Source organism: Mus musculus, chromosome 3 (assembly GCF_000001635.26).
Source record: "Mus musculus strain C57BL/6J chromosome 3, GRCm38.p6 C57BL/6J".
Taxonomy (NCBI): Eukaryota; Metazoa; Chordata; class Mammalia; order Rodentia; family Muridae; genus Mus; species Mus musculus.
The window spans coordinates 159189620-159217518 of NC_000069.6; the positions used below are offsets into that span (position 1 = coordinate 159189620).

Consider the following 27899-nt stretch of genomic DNA (forward strand, 5'->3'; position numbering starts at 1 on the left):
TTTTTTGTTATTCCAGATGAATTTGCAAATTGCTCTTTCTAATTTGTTGAAGAATTTAGTTGGAATTTTGATGGAGATTGCATTGAATCTGTATACTGCTTTTGGCAAGATAGCCATTTTTACAATGTTGATCCTGCCAATTCATGAGCATGGGAGATCTTTCCATCTTCTGAGATCTTCTTTAATTTCTTTCTTCAGAGACTTGAAATTTTTATCATACAGATCTAGAAGATGTCCCAACCGGTAAGAAGGACACATAGTCCACTATGTTCATAACAGCCTTATTTATAATAGCCAGAAGCTGGAAAGAACCCAGATGCCCCTCAACAGAGGAATGGATACAGAAAATGTGGTACATTTACACAATGGAGTACCACTCAGCTATTAAAAAAATGAACTTATGAAATTCCTAGCCAAATGGATGGACCTGGAGGGCATCATCCTGAGTGAGGTAATACAATCACAAAGGAACTCCTACAATATGTACTCACTGATAAGTGGATATTAGACCAAAACTTAGGATACCCAAGATATAAGATACAATTTGCTAAACGCATGAAACTCAAGAAAAATGAAGACAAAAGTGTGGACACTGTGCCCCTTCTTAGAATTGGGAACAAAAAAACCTATGGAAGGAATTACAGAGACAAAGTTTGGAGCTGTGATGAAAGGATGGACCATCTAGTGACTGCCATATCCAGGGATCCACCCCACAATCAGCATCCAAACGCTGACACCATTGCATACACTAGCAAGATTTAGCTGAAAGGAAGATGTAGCTGTCTCATATGAGACTATGCTGGGGCCTAGCAAACACAGAAGTGGATGCTCACAGTCATCTAGTGGATGGATCACAGGGCTCCCAATGAATGAGCTAGAGAAAATACCCAAGGAGTTCAAGGGATCTGCAACCCTATAGGTGGAACATTATGAACTAATCAGTACCCCGGAGCTCTTAACTCTAGCTGCATATGTATCAAAAGATGGCCTAGTCGGCCATCACTGGAAAGAGAGGCCCATTGGACACACAAATTTATATGCCCCAGAACAGGGGAACGCCAGGGCCAAAAAAAAATTGGGAATGGGTGGGTAGGGACATGGGGGGGAGGGTATGGGGGACTTTTGGGATAGCATTGGAAATGTATTTGAGGAAAATATGTAATAAAAATATTTTTTAAAAAAGTGTAGTGTCAAAGCCACATCAAATAACAGACCATCACAGAGTTCCATGACCAAAATGAATAGCTGTGAAGCCCTGTCCCAATTTAGACATCTACAATACGACTCTTACACTCACTTAAGGTTCATGGATAGTTGTGAGAAACTGCAGAAATATTGTAAGATCTTAAGAAACAGGAAGTTTTTTGTGAGACTGTGTCTCCTAGGAGCTATACCTATAGAGTCTCACTAACATGAATGCCTGTCTTAGTTATTGTTCTGATAGGAACCCAGACCTTAGTAGGCATTCAGAACTTAGCACAACTGACAACATGATAAAAACACCATTCATACGTTGAAAACCCCTAGCATATATTCAGAAATGCCTGCCAAAACAGGCACAAAAGACCTAGCCCACCTGCCAAAAAGGGATTGGGGAACTAAGTCAATGGTTCTAGGATATGGCTGGGAAAGTCTCTGAGTGGAAATTTTGAATGTACTAACCTTGCAATTTTTGCTTCTATACTTTCACGTCCTTCTAATTTAAATGTGGCAAACACAATATTGTTTTTGTACATAAAACTAAGAACTGTAAGAATAAGGACTCATGATTTGGTCAAGTAACCCATTGAGCCACAGACCCGCAACAAAAGTTTTCTGTTCTGCCTTAAGAGTTTTCATTTGATATTCTCTGGTGTGCTTACCTCACAACACTATTGCTGTGAAAAGACAACATGACCAATGTAACTTATAAAAGAAAGCATTTAATTGAGGAAGTTGCTTGCAGTTTCATAGGGTAAATCCATTATAACAATGGTAGGGAGCTTGGGAGTAGGTAGGAAGACATGACACTGAAGAGCTAGCTGGAAGCTTATATCTCATCCACAAGTTACATGCAGAGATGGGGGAGACTTAGTCTTATGTGAATTTTTGAAATCGAAACCCCTACACTCCCAGTAATTTGCCTTCTCAAATAAAACTATACCCTGTACCCTTCCTAAAGTGATTACTAACTGGTAACCGAGCATTCAAGTATATGAGCTTATGGGGACCATTATCATTCAAACTATCACATTACCTAAAAAGGAGCTAAGTAAGGATGAGAGATATGTAGTGGACTAAGAGAAGGCTGAGGAGGCCTCAATCCTATACAGAGAACTAAAGGCAACTAAGGAATATAAAAGGGAGCAAAATAGTTTTTCCCCAGGGAAGAGCTTACCAATTGGTTATCCAATATAAAATGATTAGTTGTACAAACACACATACAATTAACATTATATAGACTGAGTAGGTTGTACTGATGTATTTAGGGATATATATATATATGTGTGTGAATATACATTTATGTAACACCAATTAATGAAAGAAAAGGTAATAAATTTGAAAAAATTAAGGAGTATATGGGTGTGTTTGGAGGGAGTAAAAGAAAGAAAAAACTAATGCAGTTAAATTATAATCTCAAAAACTAAAAGAAATAAAAACAAAATCTATAGATAAGGCTCTGAGGTCTTGGGCAATTTGTTTAAGATCACTTAGTCCTATGAATGATTTTTTTTGTAGCTGCTGTAATAAGTTATTACAGGTGTAATGGTTTAATACAATATTCTTTACTTTTCTTAGAATTCTGGATATTAGAGGCCCCCAGCACATATACAGCAGAGGACTTCTGGGTCTGCACTCAGTCAGAGAAGATGCACCTAACCCTCAAGAGGCAGGAAGCCTCAGAGAGTGGGGAGGTCTGATGGAGGAGGAGATGGGGGTAAGAAAATCTTCGTGGAAACAGAGAAAGGAGGTATGGGGTATGGAACAGACAGAGGATAGACCTAGAGGGGAATAAACTCTAGACTGTAAGGGGAGTGGGGGGGGCAGGGTGTGGGGGACTTTTGGGATAGCATTGGAAATGTAATTGAGGAAAATACGTAATAAAAAAAAGAAAAAAAAAAAGAAGGTACCTATTATAATCCAAAAAAAAAAAAAAGATTAAGGAAAAAAAAAAGTTCAAAATGAGTCTCCTTGGACCATAACTTGAGGAGTTAGCTGAGCTCCACTTCTTGGAGCCTCAGTTGGAGAATCCATTTCCTTTCCTTTTCCTTCTTCTAGAACAGTGCTTTTCAAACTTCCTTATGTTGTGACCCCAGTTTCTCAGATTGAAGTGACCCAAACATAAAATTCTTCAGTTGCTGCTTTATAACTGTAATTTTCTACTATGAATTGTAATGCAAATAAAGCTTTCTGATGGTCTTATGCTACACCTGTGAAGGGAGTTGTGACATACAGGTTGAGAGCCACTGTTTTAGAGGGTGTCTGTGTATCATAGTTCAGGACAATCCTCAGTCTTCTAAACTAGCAAGTTCATTATACTGAGTACTGCACACAAAGTCTCACAATCTCTCCTGTCTCTTCTACCTCTCTCTATGAATAGTGATTACACTATCTTTTTATTTGAGCAATACAAGATATCTATCTCAGTGTACATTCACCTGATTAGCATATTCTGCTTGCCACAGCTCACAAGAAGTGAAGAAAGCCAGAGCTGGATTCCTAATGCCTCTGCTTCTGGCAGCTGTGTTCCTTCCTAGTAAGGTCTCTATAACAAGTTCTTGTATCAACAAAACAGATCTTTGTCAACAGACAGGAAATGACTAAGATGGCTTGTGTAATTTTTACTAGGTCCAATACCATAAATAACTTAGGAGTTTAACAATTTATATTGTTACTCTTAGTCATTTATTACATAGTTTTCTCAAGAACCACAATAGAGCAGGTCACAGATTGGTTGTGATCATTTGCATTTTTGTATTTAGAATCAGAGAAACTAAAGGCCATGGGCATGACTAAAGCCATCTTAAACTCTCACACTTTGATCCAAAGTTCTTGGATAGTGCTCCATATGTTAAACATAAACCAGAAGAAACTCTAGATTTTTGGATGCCATTTACTCTATATTCAATCTGTAAGTAGCTTAGATAATCCTTTATTTTTGTACTTCCATGATGCGCAATTGGGCTGTGTGTTTGGACTTTAGTACACTATCCCAAATTCCGAATTGAAGGCTTAAGAGAAAATATCTATATCTGGGATGCTTTACCTTCAGGTCTTGTTCTGTGAACTAAAGAACTCTCCAAAACAGAGCTAGTGAGTCTTAGGACTCTCATGTAGGCAGAAAGACATGGTGTAAATATTTAACACAAGTAACTTAAACAAAACGTCTTAGAGTAGAGATTGTGGCCTATACCTTTCTCCCAGAAATTTAAGAGCCTTCATCAATTTTACTCTTACTTTCTGAGATTCATCATAGGCAGGCTTACTAAATATTCTGGATTATACATGCTAATGTCAAGTCAATTGCCAAAGAATATGATTTCTACTCCATCCAAAATACATTCAAGGAAGATACACAGAGCACTGAGTGTCTGGTCTATGATAGATGAAAGACAATGGCATTGTTTGCCTGCAGAGAATATTCACTGTGATAGAGAAGTGAGAAGATAAGCAGATTGTTAGAGAATGAATAGAATGAGCAATATTTTAAACTTTTAGTCAGCTCTATTGTCATTGTAATAAAATACTCAACAGAAACAAATTAACTCAAAAAAGTTGAAAAGCAAAATGAATAATCTCATCTAGATTGATGGATCTTTTAGGGAAATTTTACTTTTAATTCCAGTTAAAATTTCTGAAAAGCCATTTGCATAAATAAGACTATATAATCATGGTATGAGTGTGTCTAACCCAGGTACAACCCTGATTATTAGGTTCATCATCTTGGTCTACATTGTAGTTTGCTTCTTCATTTCCTTCTTTTCTTTTTATTTCTCTTCTACCATATTGCTTATTCTTCTCCTTTTCTTCCTCTCCCTCCCCTCCTTTTTCTCTCCTCTCTTTCCTACCTTCTTCTGTCCTTCCTTCTCTTAATCTAGCACCAGAAGTGTGACATCATGAAATGTATTCTTTGGTGTCCTGAGAATGGAATAACCTGTATATCTGTATGGGCTCTTTAGTCATCCTATGTCTTCTAAACAGATATGGTATTTGTTAGATGGAAGTTAAGTACCAGGTTCATTTTTTAACTTTTTATGCAGTATTAATATACATCTGGATAACTTTACAGGTGTGTGCAATATATTTTTGTTATATTCAACCACTACTACCCTTCTAACTTCCCTCATGTTCCTCTGAACTTTATGGCCTCTTATTTTATTTTTTTATAACCAATTGAGACCCTAACTAAATGCATATAAATTTGTGAGCACCCACTAGAGCACATACCAGTACCCATACCCTTAAAGGAAAATTACTCCAGAAGCCATCAACTGCCCTTAATCCCTCATCTAAGGGTAGGAGCTCACACACCTCTCTTTCATCTGTGATGGACTTTTGACTTAACTGATCTTACTCAAATAACCATAGCTTTTATGCTATGAGTGCATGGTCATGTCTTACCCATAGGACAGAGTTTCACAGCATTCTTCTTCATACTCTCTTTTTAAAAATAATTTTTCACACAATATATTCGGATTGCAATTTTCCTTCCCCTAATTCCTTCAAGATCCTGTCTACATGCTTATTCACCCAAATTCACATCCATTCTTTCTCTTTTTCAGTAGAAAACAGACATCTACAAATGATATAATAATATAAAATAAAGACAAATACACCTTAATAAGACTCTTACATTTTCTCTGCCTTCTTTTCCATAATGTTCACTGACCTTGTGAGTGGAGTGATATGAATGTTCGATTTGGAGCTAAACACTAATAATCCCTATTCTCAGCTCTTTGTCACAGGTCATTTTAACCCAGATAATTGTCATTTCACTCATTTACCTTCAAGACATTTTATGTACCTGATGTAGTTGCTATTTAATGTACTTCTTGTTTTAAATAATCAGACTTTCTACTTAATTCTTTAGATGAATATTTAGTTATGCTGTTATTCCTGTGTCAAATGCTAAGTTCAGCTGCATGCTTGGAATGAAGCCTGGCCTCACCTTTTTGTTTATTGTTTTTTTTTTATCATTTAAAAGTTCTTTTTTTTTTTTACAAGTTGGCATGATAGGGTCTTGCCCAAATGGTATCCCTTATTATATTCCAATGCAAGTCAGACTTTGCCTTGCTCTCCTAATTCCTATCATCACAAGACTTGAATCCAACATTAAATTTCCTAGGTCTCCTTTTTTTCTTCAAATTCTACAGTTTGTATTTCTTTTTGTGACACTTTCTCTTTTTTATTTCAGATGTGCATAAGAGTGATCACTAATAACAACACAACACAGTCAATGTTAGGTTGTGTTGAAGTCTCATTCACTAAGAAAATTAAGTCATTACTTTTCAATTTGGCCTCAAATTCTTAGGACAAGGTAAGAATGCAGCCACATCTTTTGCCAAAATATCACAAAAATGGTCTCTAGTGTAGTTGCTAAAATATTGTTCCTTTCTGAAACCTCTTGAGCAGGGCCTCCAAAATCCATATTGCTCTCAGCAATAATATCTTCTGAACTCATATTAGGATAGGCAGTTAAACCATTTTTTCTAATCCAAAGTTCAAAAGCCTTTCACATTCTTCCCAATACCAGTGTAGTTAAAACTGTCACACACAAAAATAGTCCACTGCCCTGTACTAATTTCTGTCTTAGTTACTTTTCTATTGCTGTGATAAGCAATGATCAAGGCAACTTATGAAAGACAGAGTGTAATTGGACTTAGAGTCTCAGAATGTTAGAATCTATTATGGCAGAGGAAAAGCATTATAGCAAGTGACTAGTGTAGCAGCTGAGAGCTCATGTCTTGATATACAAGCAAGAGGCAGAAAGCACACTGGAAATGATATTTTTGCCACAGCACTTCCAACAAGGCCACATCTCTGCAATGGCTACTCTTGGTGTAAATTTAATTTCATTGGAATTAACTAAAACCCATGTGACTGGGTATATCTGTGAGGGACTTTTCTTAATTAATCATTTAATGTGTAAAGAAACACCATTAAGCCTGAATGATCTTTTTGAGATGGGAAGATCCTCCTTTACTCTGAGCCACAAGCCTTCTAGTGGAAGCCTATATAAAGGTCATGGAGGAAGAAAAATCTTCATTCTTTGCCTGCTTGCTGTCACTATGGCTCCAAGTCTATTCTTTCAGTGTTATTAGAGACTACTTATTTGGGATTCCAGTGAATATGGATGATCTATGAATAAATTCATTGACTACTATTATAATCCACTTCTTACAGTTTTCTCCATAGGTTGGAGCTGGAGAAATCCTTTAGAAGATGGATTTTTTTAGAACTCCCTAAATACAAAATAGAGTAGATGGAAATGGCCACAAATAAATAATAAATGAAGCAAATAAGATGGCATAAAAGAAGAATCAAGATTCAGTCATTAATTAAATGTGTGAGGTGAAGGAATGATTCTTAACTGTGAACATGATCAATAAATTCTTAATGTGAACATATTTTTAGAAGATGACTTGACCTGACTCTTACTCAACAGATGCACAGGTAATTGTTGAGTGATTGAATCTGGCTCAGGAGAAAAAGAGCAAGACTAGAGATAAAAATAGAAGCACAGTGAGATCATCATGTTGAGAATATCCAGGGACTAGGAAATGTAAGAATGCTACTGAACTTGTTAGAGTAAAATTGTTCTTCAGAGACATGATTCTTACAAGTGGGCTATTCTCACCTCAGGGATACAGGAGATGCTACTAATCTCTGAGAACAGCTTCTTCAGTCTAAAACTCACCAAGCAGAGTTGATGAACAACTTCATCACTTCTTTAATGATCCTTTGGTGGAGCTGAAATGCATTATAGCTGCCACTAGTGTCTTCCCTCTGGGAGGTTGCAACATTAGACAAGTGTTTAATCCATGTAATACATGAACTGCATCTGTGAATATGCCCTTCATAGCAAAGGCAAAGCAATAGGTTTTTAGTGTCCAGAAATATCAGAAAACTAACCAAATATTCACTTGTGATGGAAAAAAAAGTGCCTTGATTTGTGAGGATTAAACACACAGGGGTTGCTCATCATTGCAGATTAATGAAGTCACCAGAACCATTTAGAAAGCAATTGAGTACTTAATTTTAATTAGAGCTTTGATTGGTATTATTGAAATGAAACAAGAGAACTCACACCCTTACCTCCTAAATGTTTTTTTCTCAGTGAAACAATAATTATTATATCAGGCTTTAGTTTATTATTTGGTCTTTTATCAGATTATGCATAAAATAACTGCCAAAGAATAGGGTGTTTCGGGCAGAGAACATCATTCAGCATGGCTCCAGGCAAAGTGCTAAAATCAAAAGTGTATATAAAATCACATCACTCTCAAGGCACCAACATTTTGTCTTTGGAAAAGTTAGAATCAGATACTGTTTAGCCAAATTGTTGTTTAACGTATAAATGCCTGAAGAATATTGTGATTCTACTAGAGGATTAATCAAATTGTTTATATTTTAGGGAAAGATGGTGAATTGATATAGGAACTTTTGTTTTATAATTCTGAAACTCCTCAAACACAGGAATTTCTACATTCTTCTTAAGGTGAAACTATCTTATTTCAAATAATCTGGATACTTCTTCCTGTCTAAGGGTGTTTCATGTTTCAGATGCTTTGACTGGCAGATCAGAGAACAGTAAAAGAAATATAGATGTGATGGGGTTGAAAGTGCTCTAGACCATCAGTGAGTATGGGAAGTATCTCAGTTCTTTTCATAAGTTCATAATAAATATGGAATTCTAGAAAATCTGACACCAATATTTTTTTACAGTAGATTTTTTAAAAGATTTATTTATTCATTATATGTAAGTACACTGTAGCTGTCTTCAGACACTCGAGAAGAGAGTCAGATCTCGTTATGGATGGTTGTGAGCCACCATGTGGTTGCTGAGACTTGAACTCAGGACCTTCGGAAGAGCAGTCAGTGCTCTTAACCGCTGAGCCATCTCTCCGGCCCCTACAGTAGATTTTTACAGGGTAAAAATTGATGTGTGGAACTGGCCTCCATGTCTCAAATGACTCCCCAGCCTGCTCTTACTCACAACAGAAAATTATCCCTGGAATATGGTCAGAAAATGTCTAGGAAGAATTTGATTTCCTCATATAAGCATTCTCCATCCTCTGTCTTTATCGATTTCTACAATCAAAACAGATATGAATGAGGCAGTTCTTTATTATCTTATTTTTACTTTTTCATGTTAAGAACTGAGACGAATATTGCTGGGGTTGATTGTAGTGTGCACAAATTAGTATTTGTTGAATTTTAACATCTGAAGAATTTTCTAGCTTAAAGAAATGCAGACTGCTGAAAGTCTGGTTTCATTTGTTATGTAATTCATTAATTTTGTTACCCATAGAAATTTGCTTTCTTATCTACTCAGAGTTTTGACCTAGAAGATAAGGCCTGTCTTCATTAATTATTCTCAGTCAATATAAACTAGAAGACTACTCATAGAAAATTTCTTTGTCATGATATGGTTAGATGCTTAAATTTGCCCTGCAGATGATCTGTTTGCTACAGAAAGTGTAGAAGTAAGTTCCTAAAGAGACCAAGACCAGAGATGTGAGACAGAAAGAAAGCAAGAATGGTGTTTCAGAAGGGCAGCTGGAAACCTATTCAGCAATGGTGTACCTGACTTAGTGGTTGCTGTACATCACTGTAGATGTGTCTGCCTTGTTCTATTGAATCTGCTGGTAAAGATTAGTCAAGTAATTAGAGTTTATACCATTAGAGAATGACTTCATTGTTAGCAGTGAGAAATATATATATATATATATATCTCAATTGTGTATCTTTGAAAACAAGTTAATTCAAAGGCAATTTTTCTTGCATATTGACCTACAGGTCATTTTTGTTTGTTTGTTTTTGTTCTGTTTTTATTTTCTGATTCCTGTCCTTACTAGGTGCTTCTGCATTATGAAATGCTCTGATATTATCACTGTGTTATAAATTGATAGGCTTAAACTTAGAATCAAATTCATGGACTTAGAATCCCAACAGTCTCTTTGATTGTCTTTGTTGTAAGAATGGTCATGATGGTTGGTTCCCGGATCCTGTGGAGACTAGTCTGCACAGGTGAGAGTGTGGACTACAGAAGATAACAGCTTCTGGGACAGGAGGGAGTCACAGAGCTTCTAAGGCAGGCCCCATTTTGGGCTCCAGACATCCGGGCACCTTCCCTGCCAGAGGAGAGGTGTCCACCCCACCCAGGAGGGCTTTGCCAGAGCATCTGCAGGAGCCATCTTGGTTCTTGAATCCGGCCAAGACTAATCTGCACAGGTGAGAGTGTGGACTGCAGAAGCTAACAGCTTCTGGGACAGGCAGGAGCCACAGAGCTTCTGTGGCAGAACCTGTTTCAGGCTCCAGATGCCCGGACACCTCACTGCCAGAGGAGAGGTGTCTGCCCTACCCAGGAGGGCTTTGCCAGAGCACCTGAGGGAACCAGGGAACCATCTTGGTTCCTGGATCCCACCAAGACTAGTCTGCACAGGTGAGAGTATGGACTAAAGAAGCAAACAGCTTCTAGGACAGGCCCTGTTTCAGCCTTCATCTTCTGCCAGGAGGCAAGTCCAAATGCCAGATATCTGTGCACCTTCTCTGCAAGAGGAGAGCTTGCCTGCAGAGAATGCTCTAACCACTGAAACTCAGGAGAGAGCTAGTCTCCAAGGTTTGATGGTAGAGGCTAAAAGATTAATGAAAGGAACAAGCTCTAACCAGAGACAACTATAACAACTGACTCCAGAGATTACCAGATGGCAAAAGGCAGATGTAAGAATCTTACTAACAGAAACTGAGACCACTCATCATCATCAAGACCCAGCACTCCCACCATACCCAGTCCTGGCCACCCCAAACACCAGAAAGCTAGACCCGGATTTAAAGGCATATCTCATGATGATGGTAAAGGACATCAAGAAGGACTTTAATAGCCCATTTAAAGAAATACAGGAGGACACTGATAAAGAGTTATAAGTCCGTAAAGAAAAACAGGAAAACACAACCAAACAGGTAGAAGTCCTTAAAGAAAAACAGGAAAAAACATTCAAACAGGTGATGGAAATGAACAAAATAATACTACACCTAAAAAGGGAAGTAGACACAATAAAGAAAACCCAAAGTGAGGCAACGCTGGAGATAGAAACCCTAGGAAAGAAATCTGGAACCATAGATGCCAGCATCATCAACAGAATACAAGAGATGGAAGAGAGAATCTCAGGTGCAGAAGATTCCATAGAGAACATTGGCACAACAATCAAAGAAAATGCAAAATGAAAAAAAGATCCTAACTCAAAATATCCAGGAAATCCAGTACACAATGAAAAGACCAAACCTATGGATAATAGGAGTGGATAAGAAGGAAGATTTTCAAATTAAAGGGCCAGCAAATATCTTCAACAAGATTATAGAAGAAAAGTTCCCAAATCTAAAGAAAGAGATGCCCATGAACATACAAGAAGTCTACAGAACTCCAAATAGACTGGACCAAAAAAGAAATTCCTCCCTACACATAATAATCAGAACAACAAATGCACCAAATAAAAATAGAATATTAAAAGCAGTAAGGGAAAAAGGTCAAGTAACATATAAAGGCAGGCCTATCAGAATTATACCAGATTTTTCACCAGAGACTATGAAAGCCAGAAGATCCTGGACAGATATTACACAGACACTAAGAGACCACAAATGCCAGCCCAGGCTACTATACCCAGCCAAACTCTCATTTATCACAGATGGAGAAACCAAAGTATTCCATGACAAAACCAAATTCACACAATATCTTCCACGAATCCAGCCCTTCAAAGCATCATAACAGAAAACAACCAATACAAGGACTGAAATCATGTACTAGAAAAAGCAAGAAAGTAATCCTTCAACACACCTAAAAGAAGACAGCCACAAGAACAGAATGCTAACTTTAACAACAAAAATAATAGGAAGCAACAATTACTTTTTCTTAATATCAATGGACTCAACTCCCCAATAAAAAGACATAGACTAACAGACTAGCTACACAAAAAGGACCCAACATTCTGCGGCTTACAGGAAACCTATCTCAGGGAAAAAGACAGATACTACCGCAGAATATAAGGCTGGAAAACAAATTCCCAAGCAAATGGTTTGAAGAAACAAGCTGGAGTAGCCATTCTAATATCTAATAAAATCGACTTCCAACCCAAAGTCATCAAAAAAGACAAGGAGTGGCACTTCATACACATCAAAGGTAAAATCTTCCAAGAGGAACTCTCAATTCTGAATAGCTATGCTCCAAATACAAGGGCAGCCACATTCATTAAAGAGACTTTAGTAAATCTCAAAGCACATATTTCACCTAACACAATAATAGTGGTAGACTTCAACACACCACTTTCATCAATGGGCAGATCATGGAAACAAAAGCTAAACAGAGACACAGTGAAACTAACAGAAGTTATGAAACAGATGGAGCTAACAGATATCTGCAGAACATTTTATCCTAAAACAAAAGGATATACCTTCTTCTTAGCACCTCATGGCACCTTCTCCAAAATTGACCATATAATTGGTCACAAAACAGGCCTCAACAGATACAAAAATATTGAAATTGTCCCATGCATCCTATGAGACCTTATCATGCATCCTTATCAGATCCTTATCATGAACTAAGGCTGATCTTCAATAACAACATAAATAATACAAATCCAACATTCACGTGGAAACTGAAAAACACATTTCTCAATGATGCCTTGGTCAAGGAAGGAATAAAGAAAGAAATTAAGGACTTTTTAGAGTTTAATGAAAATGAAGCCACTTAAAAGAAGACAGCCACAAGAACAGAATGCTAACTTTAACAACAAAAATAATAGGAAGCAACAATTACTTTTTCTTAATATATCTTAATATCAATGGACTCAACTCCCCAATAAAAAGACATAGACTAACAGACTGGCTACAAAAAAAAAAAAAGGACCCAACATTCTGCGGCTTACATGAAAACTATCTCAGGGAAAAAGACAGAAACTACCAAACTTAAGGGACACAATGAAAGCATTTCTAAGAGGGAAACTCATAGCTCTGAGTGCCTCCAAAAAGAAACTAGAGAGAGCACACACTAGCAGCTTGACAACACACCTAAAAGCTCTAGAAAAAAAGGAAGCAAATTTACACAAGAAGATTAGACAGCAGGAAATAATCAAACAAAGGGGCAAAATCAACCAAGTGGAAACAAGAAGAACTATTCAAAGAATTAACCAAATGAGGAGTTGGTTCTTTGAGAAAATCAACAAGATAGATAGACACTTAGCTAGACTCACTAGAGGGCACAGGGACAGCATCCTAATTAACAAAATCAGAAATGAAAAGGGAGACATAACAACAGATCCTGAACAAATCAAAAACATCATCAGATCCTTCTACAAAAGGCTATACTCAACAAAACTGGAAAACCTGGATGAAATGGACAAGTTTCTAGACAGATACCAGGTACCAAAGCTAAATCAAGATCAGGTTAATGATCTAAACAGTCCTATATCCCCGAAAGAAATAGAAGCAGTCATTAATAGTCTCCCAACCAAAAAAAGCCCAGGACCAGATGGGTTTAGTGCAGAGTTCTATCAGACCTTCAAGGAATATCTAATTCCAGTTTTCACAAACTATTCCACAAAATAGAAGCAATAGGTACTCTAGCCAACTCATTCTATGAAGCCACAATTACTCTGATACCTAAACCATAGAAAGACCCAACAAAGATAGAGAACTTCAGAAAAATTTCCCTTATGAATACCTTTGCAAAAATACTCAATAAAATTCTCACTAAGGGAATCCAAGAACACATCAAAGCAATCATCGATCCTGACCAAGTAGGTTTCATTCCAGGGATGCAGGGATGATTTAATATATGGAAATCCATCAATGTAATACATTATATAAACAAACTCAAAGATAAAAACCACATGATCATCTCATTAGATGTTGAGAAAGCATTTGACAAAATCTAACATATATTCACGATAAAAGTCTTGGAAAGATCAGGAATTCAAGACCCCTACCTAAAAATGATGAAAGCAATTTACTGCAAACCAGTAGCCAACATTAAATAAATGGTGAGAACCTGGAAGCAATCCCACTAAAATCAGGGACTAGACAAGGCTGCCCACTTTCTCCCTACCTATTCAACATTGTACTTGAAGTCCTAGCCAGAGCAATTCGACAACAAAAGGAGATCAAGGGGATACAAATTGGAAAGGAAGAAGTCAAAATATCACTTTTTGCAGATGATATGATAGTATATATAAGTGACCCTAATAATTCCACCAGAGAACTCCTAAACCTGATAAACAGCTTCAATGAAGTAGCTGGATATAAAATTAACTCAAACAAGTGAATGGCCTTTCTCTACACAAAGAATAAACAGGCTGAGAAAGAAATTAGGGAAACAACACCCTTCTCAATAGTCACAAATACTATAAAATACCTTGGTGTGACTCTAACTAAGGAAGTGAAAGATCTGTATTATAAGAACTTCAAGTCTCTGAAGAAAGGAATTAAAGAAGATCTCAGAAGATGGAAAGATCTCCCATGATCATGGATTAGCAGGATCAATATAGTAAAAATGGCTATCTTGGCAAAAGCAATCAACAGATACAATGCAATACCCATCAAAATTCCAACTCAATTCTTCAATGAATTAAAAAGGGCAATCTGCAAGTTGCAAAGCTTCTGTAAGGCAAAGGAAACCGTCAATAAGACCAAAAGGCCACCAACAGACTGGGAAAGGATCTTTTCCTATCCTAAATCAGCTAGGGGACTAATATCTAATATATATATACATGTATATATATATATATATATATATATATATATATATATATATATATATATATATATATATAACTGAATCTATATACATATATAACAATATATATAAATATATAAAACTGAAGAAGGTGGACTCCAGAAAATCAGATAACCCCATTAAAAAATAGGGCTCGGGGCTAAACAAAAATTCTCACCTGAGGAATACGAATAGCTGTGAATCACCTGAAAAAATGTTCAGCATCCTTAATCATCAGGGAAATGCAAATCAAAACAACCCTGAGATTCCATCTCACACCAGTCAGAATGGCTAAAATCAAAAATTCAGGTGACAGCAGATGCTGGCGAGGATATGGAGAAAGAGGAACAATCCTCCATTGCTGGTGGGATAGCAAGCTTGTACAACCACTCTGGAAATCAGTCTGGCGGTTCTTCAAAAAATTGGACATAGTACTATTGGAGGATCCCACAATACCTCTCCTGGCCACATATCCAGAAGATGTTCCAACTGGTAAGAAAGACTCATACTCCACTCTGTTCATAGGAGCCTTATTTATAATAGCCAGAAGCTGGAAATAACCCAGATGCCCCTCAACAGAGGAATGGATACAGAAAATGTGGTACATTTACACAATGGAGTATTACTCAATATTAAAAAGAATGAATTTATGAAATTCCTAGGCAAATGGATTGACCTGGAGGGCATCATCCTGAGTGAGGTAACCCAATCACAGAAGAACTCACATGATATGTACTCATTGATAAGTGGATATTAGCCTAGAAACTTAGAATACCGGGAACAAGATACAAAGCACATGAAACTCAAGAAGAACAAAGACCAAAGTGTGGACACTTTTCCCCTTCTTAGAATTGGGAACAAAACATCCATGGAAGGAGTTACAGAGACAAAGTTTGGAGCTGAGACAAAAGGATGGACCATCTAGAGAGTGCCATATCCGGGGATCCATCCCATAATCAGCCTCCAAATGCTAACACCATTGCATAAACTAGCAAGATTTTGCTGAAAGGACCCTGATATAGCTGTCCCTTGTTAGGTGGGGCCTAGCAAACACAGCATTGGATGCTCACATTCAGCTATTGGATGGATCAGAGGGCCCCCAATGAAGGAGCTAGAGAAAGTATCCAAGGAGTTAAAGGGATCTAAAACCCTATACATAGAACAACAATATGAACTAATCAGTACCCCCCCAAGAGCTCATGTCTCTAGCTGCATATGTATCAGAAGATGGCCTACCCGACCATCAGTGGAAAGAGAGGCTCATAGGTCATGCCAACTTTATATGCCTCAGTACAGGGGAATGCCAGGGTCAAGAATTGGGAGTGGGTGGGTAGGGGAGTAGGGGGGTATGGGGGCTTTTGGGATAGCATTGGAAATGTAAATGAAAAAAATATCTAATAAAAATATATTTTAAAAAAACAATTCCACCAGAGAACTCCTAAACCTAATAAACAGGTTCAATGAATTTTCTGGATATAAAATTAACTCAAGTCAATGGCCTTCCCTTACACAAAGGATAAACAGGCTGAGAAAGAAATTAGGAAAAAAAACACCCTTCTCATTAGTCACAAATAATATAAAATACCTTGGCCTGACTCTAACTAAAGAAATGGAAGATCTGTAAGATAAGAATTTCAAGTCTGTGAAGAAAAAATTTTAAGAAGATCTCAGAAAATGGAAAGATCTCCTATGCTCATGTATTGGCAGAATCAATATAGTAAATTGGCTCTCTTGCCAAAAGCAATCTACAGACTCAATGCAATCCCCATCAAAATTCCAATTCAATTCTTCAACGAATTAGCAAGAGCAATCTGCAAATTCATCTGGAATAACAAAAAACCTAGGATAGCAAAAACTCTTCTCAAGGATAAAAGAACCACTGGTGGAATCACCATGCCTGACCTAAGCTGTACTACAGAGCAATTGTGATAAAAACTGCATGGTACTGGTATAGCAACATATAAGTAGACCAATGGTATAGAATTGAAGACCTAGAAATGAACCCACACACCTATGGTCACTTGATCTTTGACAAGGGAGATAAAATAATCCAGTGGAAAAAAGACAGCATTTTCAAGAAATGGTGCTGGCACAACTGGTGGCTATCATGGAGAAGAATTGATCCATTCCTATCTCCTTGTGCTAAGATCAAATCTAAGTGGATCAAGGAACTCCACATAAAACCAGAGACACTGAAACTTATAGAGGAGAAAGTGGGGAAAAGCTTCGAAGGTATGGGCACAGGGGAAATATTCCTGAATAGAACAGCAATAGCTTGTGCTGTAAGATCGAGAATTGTCAAATGGGACATCATGAAACTGCAAAGCTTCTGTAAAGCAAAAGACACTGTCAATAAGACAAAAAGGACACCAACATTGGGAAAGGATCTTTACCTATCCTAAATCAGATAGGGGAATAATATCTAATATATATAGAACTCAAGAAGGTGGACTCCAGAAAATCAAATAACCCCATTAAAAAATGGGGCTCAGAGCTAAACAAAGAATTCTCCCCTGAGGAATACATACGGCTGAGAAGCACCTGAAAAAATGTTCAGCAGCCTTAATCATCAGGGAAATGCAAATTAAAATAACCCTGAGATTCCATCTGACACCAGTCAGAATAGCTAAGATCAAAAATTCAGGTGACAGCAGATGGTGGTGAGGATGTGGAGAAAGGGGAACACTCCTCCATTGCTGGTGGGATTGCAAGCTTCTACAACCACTCTGGAAATCAGTCTTGCAGTTCCTCAGAAAATTGGACATTCCAGAGGATCCCACAATACTTCTCCTGGGCATATATCCAGAAGATGTCCCAACCGGTAAGAAAAACACATTCTCTACTATGTTCATAGCAGCCTTATTTATAATAGCCAGAAACTGGAAAGAACCCAGATGCCCCTCAACAGAGGAATGGATACAAAAAATATGGTACATTTACACAATAGAGTACTACTCAGCTATTAAAAAGAATGAATTTATGAAATTCCTAGGCAGATGGATGGACCTGGAGGGTATCATCCTGAGTGAGGTAACTCAATCATAAAGGAACTCAAATGATATGTACTCACTGATAAGTGGATATTAGCCCAGAAACTTAGGATACCCAAGATATAAGATACAATTTGCTAAACGCATGAAACTCAAGAAGAACGAAGACCAAAGTGTGGACACTTTGCCCCTCCTTAGAATTGGGAACAAAAAACCCATGGAAGGAGTTACAGAGACAAAGTTTGGAGCTGAGACAAAAGGATGGACCATCTAGAGACTGCCATATCCAGGGTTCCATCCCATAATCAGCTTCCAAACGCTGACACCATGTCATATACTCACAAGATTTTGCTGAAAGGACCCAGCTATAGCTGTCTCTTGTGAGACTATGCCGGGGCCTGGCAAACACAGAAGTGGATGCTCTCAGTCAGCTATTGGGTGGATCACAGGGCCCCCAATGGAGGAGCTAGAGAAAGGACCCAAGGAGCTAAAGGGATCTGCAACCCTATAGGTGGAATAACATTATGAACTAACAAGTACCCCGGAGCTCTTGACTCTAGCTGCATATGTATCAAAAGATGGCCTAGTCAGCCATCACTGGAAAGAGAGGCCCATTGGACTTGCAAACTTTATATGCCCCAGTACAGGGGAATGCCAGGGCCAAAAAGTGGGAGTGGGTGGGTAGGGGAGTGGGAGGGAGGGTATGGGGGACTTTTGGGATAGCATTGGAAATGTAAATGAGGAAAATACCTAATGTAAAGTATAAGAAAGAAAGAAAGAGAGAGAGAGAGAGAGAGAGAGAGAGAGAGAGAGAGAGAGAGAGAGAGAGAAAGAAAGAAAGAAAGAAAGAAAGAAAGAAAGAAAGAAAGAAAGAAAGAAAGAAAGAAAGAGTCACACCAAGGTACTTTATATGATTTGTGACTATTTTGAAGGGTGTTGTTTCTGTAATTTCTTTCTCAGCCTATTTATTCTTTCTGTGGAGAAAGGACACTGATTTGTTTGAGTTAATTTTATATCCAGCTACTTCACTCAAGTTGTTTATCAGGTTTGGGAGTTCTCTGGTGAAATTTTTAGGGTCACTTATATAAACATATCAGCTGCAAATAGTGATATTTTGACTTCATCCTTTCCAATTTGTATTTTTTTTATCTCCTTTTGTTGTTTAATTGCTCTGGTTAGAACATTAAGTAATATAATGAATAGGCATGGAGAAAGTGGGCAGCCTTGTCTAGTCCCTGATTTTAGTGGGATTGCTTACAATTTCTCACTATTTAGTTTGATGTTGGCTACTGGTTTGCTGTATATTGCTTTTTTTATGTTTAGGTATGGGCCTTAAATTCCTGATGTTTCCAAGACTTTTATCATGAAGTGGTGTTGGACCTTGTCGAATGCTTTCTCAGCATCTAATGAGATAATCACGTAGTTTTTATCTTTGAGTTTGTTTATATAGTGAATTACCTTCATGGATTTCTTCAACAATAAATGAACCTCTGGTGGAATCACCATCTTGACCTCAAGCTATACTATAGAGCAATTGTGATAAAAACGGCATGGTAGTGGTACAGAGACAGACAGGTAGATCAATAGAACAGAATTAAAGACACAGAAAAGAACCCACACACCTATGGTCACTTGATCTTTGACAAAGGAGTGAAAACCATCCAGTGGAAAGAAGACAGCGCCTTCAACAAATTGTGCTGGTTCAACTGGCAGTTAGTATGTAGAAGAATGTAAATTGACCCATTCTTATCTCCTTGTACAAAGCTCAAATCTAAGTGGATCAAAAAACTCCACATAAAACCAAAGACACTGAAACTTATAGAGGAGAAAGTGGGGAAGAGCCTCGAAGATATGGGCACAGGAGAAAGATTCCTGAATAGAACACCAATGGCTTGTGCTGTAAGAACAAGAATCGACAAATGGGACCTCATATAATTGCAAATCTTCTGTAAGGCAAATGACACTGTCAATAAGACCAAAAGGCAACCAAAGATTGGGAAAAGATCTTTACCAATCCTAAATCAGATAGGGGGCTAATATCCAATATATATAAAGAACTCAAAAGTTGGACTCCAGAAAACCAAATAATCCTATTAAAAATGGGGTATAGAGCTAAACAAAGAATTCACAACTGAGGAATACTGAATGGCTGAGAAGCACCTAAAAAATCTTCAACATCCTTAGTCATCAGGAAAATTCAAATCAAAACAACCCTGAGGTTCCACCTCATACCAGTCAGAATGGCTAAGATCAAAAATTCAGGTGACAGCAGATGCTGGCAAGGATGTGGAGAAAGAGAAATACTCCTCCATTGTTGCTAGGACTGCAAGCTGGTACAATCACTCTGGGAATCAGTTTGGTGTTTCCTCAGAATATTGGAAATAGTTCTCCCAGAAGATCCAGCAATACCATCCCTGGGCATATACCCAGAAGATACTCCAACATGTAATAAGGACACATGCTCCACTATGTTCATAGCAGCCTTATTTATAATAGCCAGAACTTGGAAACATCCCAGATGTCCCTCAATAGAGGAATGGATACAGAAAATGTGCTACATTTACACAATGGAGTACTACTCACCTATTAAAAACAATGAATTTATGAAATTCCTAGACAAATGGATGTATCTAGAGGATATCATCTTGAGTGAGGTAACCCAATCACAAAAGAACACACATGATATGCACTCACTGATAAGTGCATATTAGCCCAGAATCTCAGAATCCTTCTAAGAAGGGGAAACAAAATACCCATGGAAGGAGTTACAGGGACAAAATTTGAAGCAGAGACTGAAGGAACGACCATCCAGAGACTGCCCCACTTGGGGATTCATCACATAAACAACCACCAAACCCAGACTCTATGGAAGATGCTAAAAGCTTATTGACAGGAGCCTGATATAGCTGTCTCCTGAGGGCCTCTGCCAGTTCCTGGCAAATACAGAACTGGACGCTCACAATTATCCATTGGATGGAGCACAAGGTCCCAAATGAAGGAGCTAGAGAAAGTACCTAAGTCTTACACGCGTTCTCGCGACCGGCCAGGAAGAACGCAACAAACCGGAATCTTCTGCGGCAAAGCTTTATTGCTTACATCTTCAGGAGCCAGAGAGCAAGAGAGCAAGAGAGAGAACTCTATTGCTTACATCTTTAGGAGCCAGAGCGCAAGAGAGCAAGAGCAAGAACTCTATTGCTTACATCTTTAGGAGCCAGAGCGCAAGAGAGCAAGAGCAAGAACTCTATTGCTTACATCTTTAGGAGCCAGAGCGCAAGAGAGCAAGAGAGAGAATGGCGAAACCCCATCCCTTTTTAAGGAGAATTATCCTCCGCCTAGGACGTGTCACTCCCTGATTGGCTGCAGCCCATTGGCCGAGTTGTTGTCACGGGGAGGGCAGAGCACATGGAGTGGAGAACTACCCTTGGCACATGCGCAGATTATTTGTTTACCACTTAGAACACAGGATGTCAGCGCCATCTTGCAACGGCGAATGTGAGGGCGGCTCCCCACAACCTAAGGACTTGAAGGAGTCTGAAGCCCAATTGGAGGAACATCAATATGAACTAACCAGTACCCCCAGGGCTCCTTGGAACTAAACTGCCAATCAAAGAAAACATATGGTGGAACTTGTGGTTCTAGCTGTATATGTAGCAGAGGATGAACTATTCGGTCATTAATGGGAGGAGAGGCCCTAGGTCCTGTGAAGGTTCTATGTCCCAGTATAGGGGAATGCCAGAACTGGGAATGGGAGTGGGTAGGTTTGGAAGCAGGGGGAGGGGATAGGCAATTTTTAGAGGGAAAGCTAGGAAAGGGATAAACATTTCAAATGTAAATAAAGAAAATATCTAATAAAATATATAATAAAAAAGTTTTTTCTTTAAAAAAAGAAAATGCTTCTACTCTTTTAAATGAATTAAACCCAAGTCTGTAAGAAGAAAACTTTGTCCTCTTTCGTGAGACTAAATCTACTAAGTCTTTTTTGATATTACAAAAAAAGACATGTTCTGTCCTATGGTAAAAAGAACATTGCCAACTCTTTCTGCTCTCTCTGCAGCTTCTTTTTTCTTTTCTTTTTGCATTCTGAATATTGCTTTTTTAATTTTTAAGTTTCCTTATAATTTCTAAGTTATTTTATTCACATTTTCCTTCTCATCTTGCTCCCCCCTCCTGCTCTGATGTAATCATGCCCTTGAACCCAATGCCATGCAATGTGATATTTCCTTGTCTAGTTTTTTTGTACCTTTTCTAAGAGAATAGATTGCAAGGTTATGCCAAGCTCCCCCCCTTTTTTATAAACTTCACAAATCTAAACTTTTATATAAAATCAATCATATCTATTTGAAATCCTCAGAATGTATATCTACTCATCAGCAAATCTTAATATATCCTATCAGGAAACTGAAAGCAAAGTTTGCTATAAGATATCAATCATCACCAGTCCAGCCTCAGTGAGGGTCACTTCAGTCAGTGCTGCCATTGTTCTTGTTCCCTGACAATAAAAGGTCCGTAGCTTAAATAAGACTGTGCCTTTCTGAACTTTAAATTGTTTCCTCAGGACACATGGTACTCAGGGCTGTGGCACACCAGTGCTCACAAATGTGGCTGGAGTAAACAGTAGGCTGCATTCCATGAGTCCTAAAGACATTGTCATTCCTCCTTCCTGACCCTTGACTGTATACATGACTGTTTCTCTTATTGTATCTTATTTTTGAGATAAATAATTCCTTTTGGCAGTCTAAAACTCTGAACACAACCTTTAAAACATAGTAAACACTCAGAAAAATAAAAGATCTTGGCTGGTTTTGGATTCCCACTTGGATTTGTATCTCATGTCGCCTCAGCTCTCATCTCTCTTCCCACATATTCCCTTGTGGTTTTGGAAAGTGTGCAGCTCTTCATAAGCACCCAAGAAGAATGTGAACTCTTGAGTCCTACATGCAAGGTAGGCATTTCAGGCCCCATGATACCCTGTTGTCTTCCTAATTTCCCACTGCCTTCAATCCCTTGTGTTCCATACTCTCTTTGGCCACTGAACAATGTTTACTTAACTAAACTTGGCAGTGTACTAGTCATCCCTCAAAATAAAAAGCTTCCTGCAGTTTCTTTTGGAACTCTACATAAAGGTAGTGGGCCTGGATTTATACCTGAGTTACAAATTAATGGAGAAAGAAAAAATAATATTCAGCCAGCTTTCATTGCTTGGATGACATCACTCTCCTTCAATGTTATTATACTTCTTACGGAGCTTCCTTCATTTTTTCTTCCATTTAGTTCAGTTTATGAAAACAAATCTATCTCTATTTAAGACCTTTCAACCTGTTCATCTCTCCATTGTAAAATTCTCATCTCTGCATGTCTGTAGGTTACACCTTTCTTGTTTCTAAATTCTGTGACAACTCTTACCAGCTCTATTTGCCCCCTAGAGTTTTAGTTGCTGTTGTTGTTCTTTTCAGAATATGTTTTCTCCCTATATATTTTTTTTTAAAGGCTACTACTCTCACCATGAGTTTAAAACACCTACATATCGCTCAAACTCCAGTCCTGTATTTCTATCTGCCTGCTCATCATTTTCTTCTGAGAACCCCAGTTCTGACATGTCATTTTTTCTGAACACTGTTGTAATTTTCTGTTCTCCAGAGTTGAAAAGTTAGAGGAACAGTTTACCTTCTCCTACTTCATCTCATTATTACTCCTGTCATCAAACAAACACAAAAGATAACAATACCAATGACGAAAACATGTGGTTAAGTTACATCTTTTACAAACCTCTAATTTTTCCCAGATCTAAATAGGGTAAAGGTTGGGTTTATTGTGTAAAGTTCTTCAGTATTTCTCATTAGTAATAAGGACTGCTTTCTTTCTTTACTTTGATTCCCCATTGTTTGTGACTGAGAGGACAGGGTCTGATGATCTGTCTAATAAGTTCAGCATAGTGACCAGGTGATGTTCAACAACAGGTGAGCGTTTGCTGCCATGGACATTGTGCCTACTGATATAATCCATTTCCTCAGCACTGCCAATGGAGTGGGTAAATTAGTGGGACCATGATTTATAAATTTGGCCAAATAGTATTGAAAGTTTCCATGAGAAGTTATTATTCATAATCTATACTGTTTCTTAAACCAATTTTAAAAATACTATAGTATTATATTAAAGTTTTGTACACACATCTGCATAGACACATATCTACATCATACATATGTTCTTTTCATCCATGCTTTCTGTTACTAGAATGATATAATTGAGATTGGATGAGTTATTGTAGAAATAAGATTTACTTACCTCACAGTTTGAGATGGTAAAATTTAAGACACTATGGTGTCAATTTTAATGAGCATTCTGTGGATAGTACAATAAGTGTGGCATTGTATATAAAAAGAAAAATCATATAACAAGAGAGAAAAACAGAGAACCATTCAGTGTTAATGCGTACTGATTCATAACAACATTCTGATAAGAACTAACCAAGGTCACAAGAAACTACTTAATGTCTTCTATGGACAAATCTCAACTGATATAAGCTCGCTTCTCTCACCTCTTAAAAATATGTTCCAGGCTGGAGACATGGCTCAGTGGTTAAGAGTACTGACTGCTCTTCCAGAGGTCAATTCCCAACAACAACATGGTGGCTCACAACCATCTGTAACAGGACCTGATGCCCTCTTCTGGTGTGTCTGAAGATGGCTACAGTGTACCCATATAAATAAAATAAGTAAATCTCTAAAAAATTATTAAAAAAAGTTATGTACCATCCCTGTTCTCCTGTACAATCTGTGGTCTGAAAATAAAAGAAAGCCAAGGACCCATGACTCTAATTTCTTTCACTTTTTGTGACTTCTCTTGTGTTGATGCAAACACCAACAGCCAAATTGTAGATGGGGAGAATGTACAGGTTGGAGATCTTCACAGAGTTCCTACCTTGGAGCTCAGGAAACCCCATAGAAGAGGAGGGAGGAGTGTTGTGGGAGTAAGAGGGATTAAGGTCATGGAATCAATTAAGCAGTGTTCACAGGGACTAAAGTAGGATTTTCAGAGCCTTCAGTGGTCTGTGCTGTGTCCTATGCATACATGTTATAGTTGTTGGCTTGGTGTTTTGTGGGAAATTCCTGACAATGGTAGTGAGGTTGTCTTGATCTCTCTTTGGAGACTTTTCCTCCTACTGGGGTACCTTGCCCAAACTTGAGAATTTGTCTCTGGTTTTATTGTATCTTGTTATACCATGTTTGGTTGATGTCTCTGAGAGGTCTACTCTTTTCTTAGGGGAAGAAGGGGAGTTATATGAGAGGATTTTAGAGAAGGTGAGCTGTGGTCTGTATATATGTGTGAGACAAGAATAAATAAAAATGTTAAAAAAAACATTTAGAGAAAGAGAAGAATTACATCCAATCAAGATTGTCTCAAACTTAAACAGATATTTCACAGTAGACTTGACAATGTTCTGACAGTTTCTTGGTAGTTTTTAATTTACAAAGTCAACTTTTCCCTTAAAATCCTTCTCTTTCTTCCTCTGTATAGTATATTCCTGAGAATATTCTATATCACATTCTACAATAACTTACTGTTTATAAATAGATACAGAGGATGTGGTACCTTTACAAAATGGTGTATTACTCAGCTATAAAAAACAATGACTTCATGAAATTCTTAGGCAAATTGATCCTGCCAATCCACAAACATGGAAGATCTTTCCATCTTCTGAGGTCTTCTTTGATTTCTTTCTTCAGAGACTTGAAGTTATTGTCACACAGGTTTTTCACTCGTTTGATTGGAGTCACACCAAGATAATTTTTATTGTTTGTGACTATTGTGAAGGGTGTCATTTCAGTAATTTATTTCTCAGCCTGTTTATCCTTTGAGAATAGGAAGGCTACTGATTTGTTTCAGTTAATTTTATAACCAGCCACTTTTCTGAAGTTCTTTATCAGAAACAGGAGTTTTCTGGTGGAATTTTTGGGGACACTTAATTATACTATCATATCATCTGCAAATAGTGATGGTTTGACTTCTTCCTTTCCAATTTGTATCCCCTTCACCTCCTTTTATTGTCTAATTACTGTAACTAGAACTTCAAGTACTATATTGAATAGATAGGGAGAGAGCAGCCTTGTCCAGTCCCTGATTTTAGTGGAATTGCTTCCAGTTTCTCTCTCCATTTAGTTTGATGCTGGCTACTGGTTTGCTGTATATTGCTTTTACTATATTTAGGTATGGGTCTTGAATTCCTGATCTTTCCAAGACTTTTAACATGAAGGGATGTTGAATTTTGTCAAATGCTTTCTCAGTATCTAATGAGATGATCATGTGGTGTTTTTCTTTGAGTTTTTTATATAGTGGATTACGTTGATGGATTTCTGTATATTGAACCACCCCTGCATCCCTGTGATAAAGCCTACTTGATCATGATGGACAATTGTTTGGATGTGTTCTTGGATTTGGTTTGCAAGAATTTTATTGAGTAGTTTTGCATTGAAATTTATAAGGGAAATTGATTTGAAGTTCTCCTTCTTTGTTGGGTCTTTATACAGTTTAGGTATAAGTATAATTGTGGCTTCAGAGAATAAATTGGGTAGTGTTCCTTCTGTTTCCATTTTGTGGAATAGTTTGAAGAACATTTGTATTACAAAGAGCAGGTCTTCTTATAAGGTCTGATAGAATTCTGCACTAAAATCATTTTGTCCTGTACTGTTTTGGGTTGGGAACCTTTTAATGATTGCTTCTATTTTTTTAGGGGTTATGGGACTATTTAGATGGTTCATCTGATCCTGATTTAACATTGGTATTTGTTATCTGTCTAGAAAATTGTCCATCTCATGCAGATTTTCCAGTTGTGCTGAGTATAGGCTTTTGTAGTAGGATCTGATAATTTTTTTGAATTTCCTTGGTTTCTGTTGTTATGTTTCCCAAGCCATTTCTGACTTTATTAATTTGGATACTGTCTCTGTACCCTCTCATTGCTCTGACTAAGGATTTATCTACCTTGTTGATTTTCTAAAAGAACAAGCTCCTTGTTTTGTTAATTCTTTGTTAATTCTTTTTGTTTCTACTTGGTTGATTTCAGCCCTGAGATTGATTCTTTCCTACCTTCTTCTCCTCTTGTGTGTGCTTACTTATTTTTATTCTAGAGCTTTCAGTTGTGCTGTTAAACTACTAGTGTATGCTCTCTTCAGTTTTCTTTTGGAGGCACTCAGAGCTATGAGTTTTCACCTTAGCACTGCTTTCATTGTGTCCCATAAGTTTGTGTATGTTGTACCTTCATTTTCATTAAATTCTTAAAAAAATCTTTAATTTCTTTCTTGATTTCTGTCTTGAGTAAGTTATCATTGAGTAGTGTTGTTCAGCTTCCATATGTATATGGGCTCTCTGTTGTTTTTGTTGCTATTGAAGACCAGCCTTATTTTGTAGTGATCTGATTGGAGGCATGGAATTATTTCAATTTTCTTATATCTTTTGAAGTCTGTTTTGAGACTGATTATATGGTCAGTTTTGGAGAAGGTACCATGAGGTGCTGAGAAGAAGGTATATTCTTTTGATTTAGGATGAAATGTTCTATATCTGTTAAATTAATTTGGTCCATAACTTCAGTTAGTTTCACTCTGTCTCTGTTTAGTTTGTGTTTTCATGATCTGTCCATTTTTGAGAGTGAGGTGTTGAAGTACCCAAAATTATTGTGTGAAGTACAATGTGTACCTTGAGCTTTAGTAAAGTTTCTTTTATGAATGTGGGTGCCCTTGATTTTGGAGCATAGATATTGAGAATTGAGAGTTCATCTTGTTAGATTTCTCTGTTGATGAGTATGAAGTATACTTTCTTATATATATTTTCTTTATTTATACTTCAATGTTATCCCATTTCGTGGTTTTTCTTCCAAAAACCGCCTATCCCTTCCTCCTTCTCCCTGCTTACCAACCCACCCACTTCTAATTCTTTGCCGTGGCATTCCCCTA

The 27899-nt window shown here is 37.6% G+C and overlaps 1 long non-coding RNA gene across 1 annotated transcript in view; it reads left to right on the top strand.

Annotated features, from left to right (window-relative positions):
* Gm20752 (predicted gene, 20752) overlaps positions 1–27899 on the top strand; it is a 231717-nt gene that overhangs the window by 113256 nt on the left and 90562 nt on the right. The window contains exon 3 of the long non-coding RNA NR_040750.1: positions 2779–2917. This is a non-coding gene — a long non-coding RNA (predicted gene, 20752). The remainder of the gene's footprint in view (positions 1–2778; positions 2918–27899) is intronic.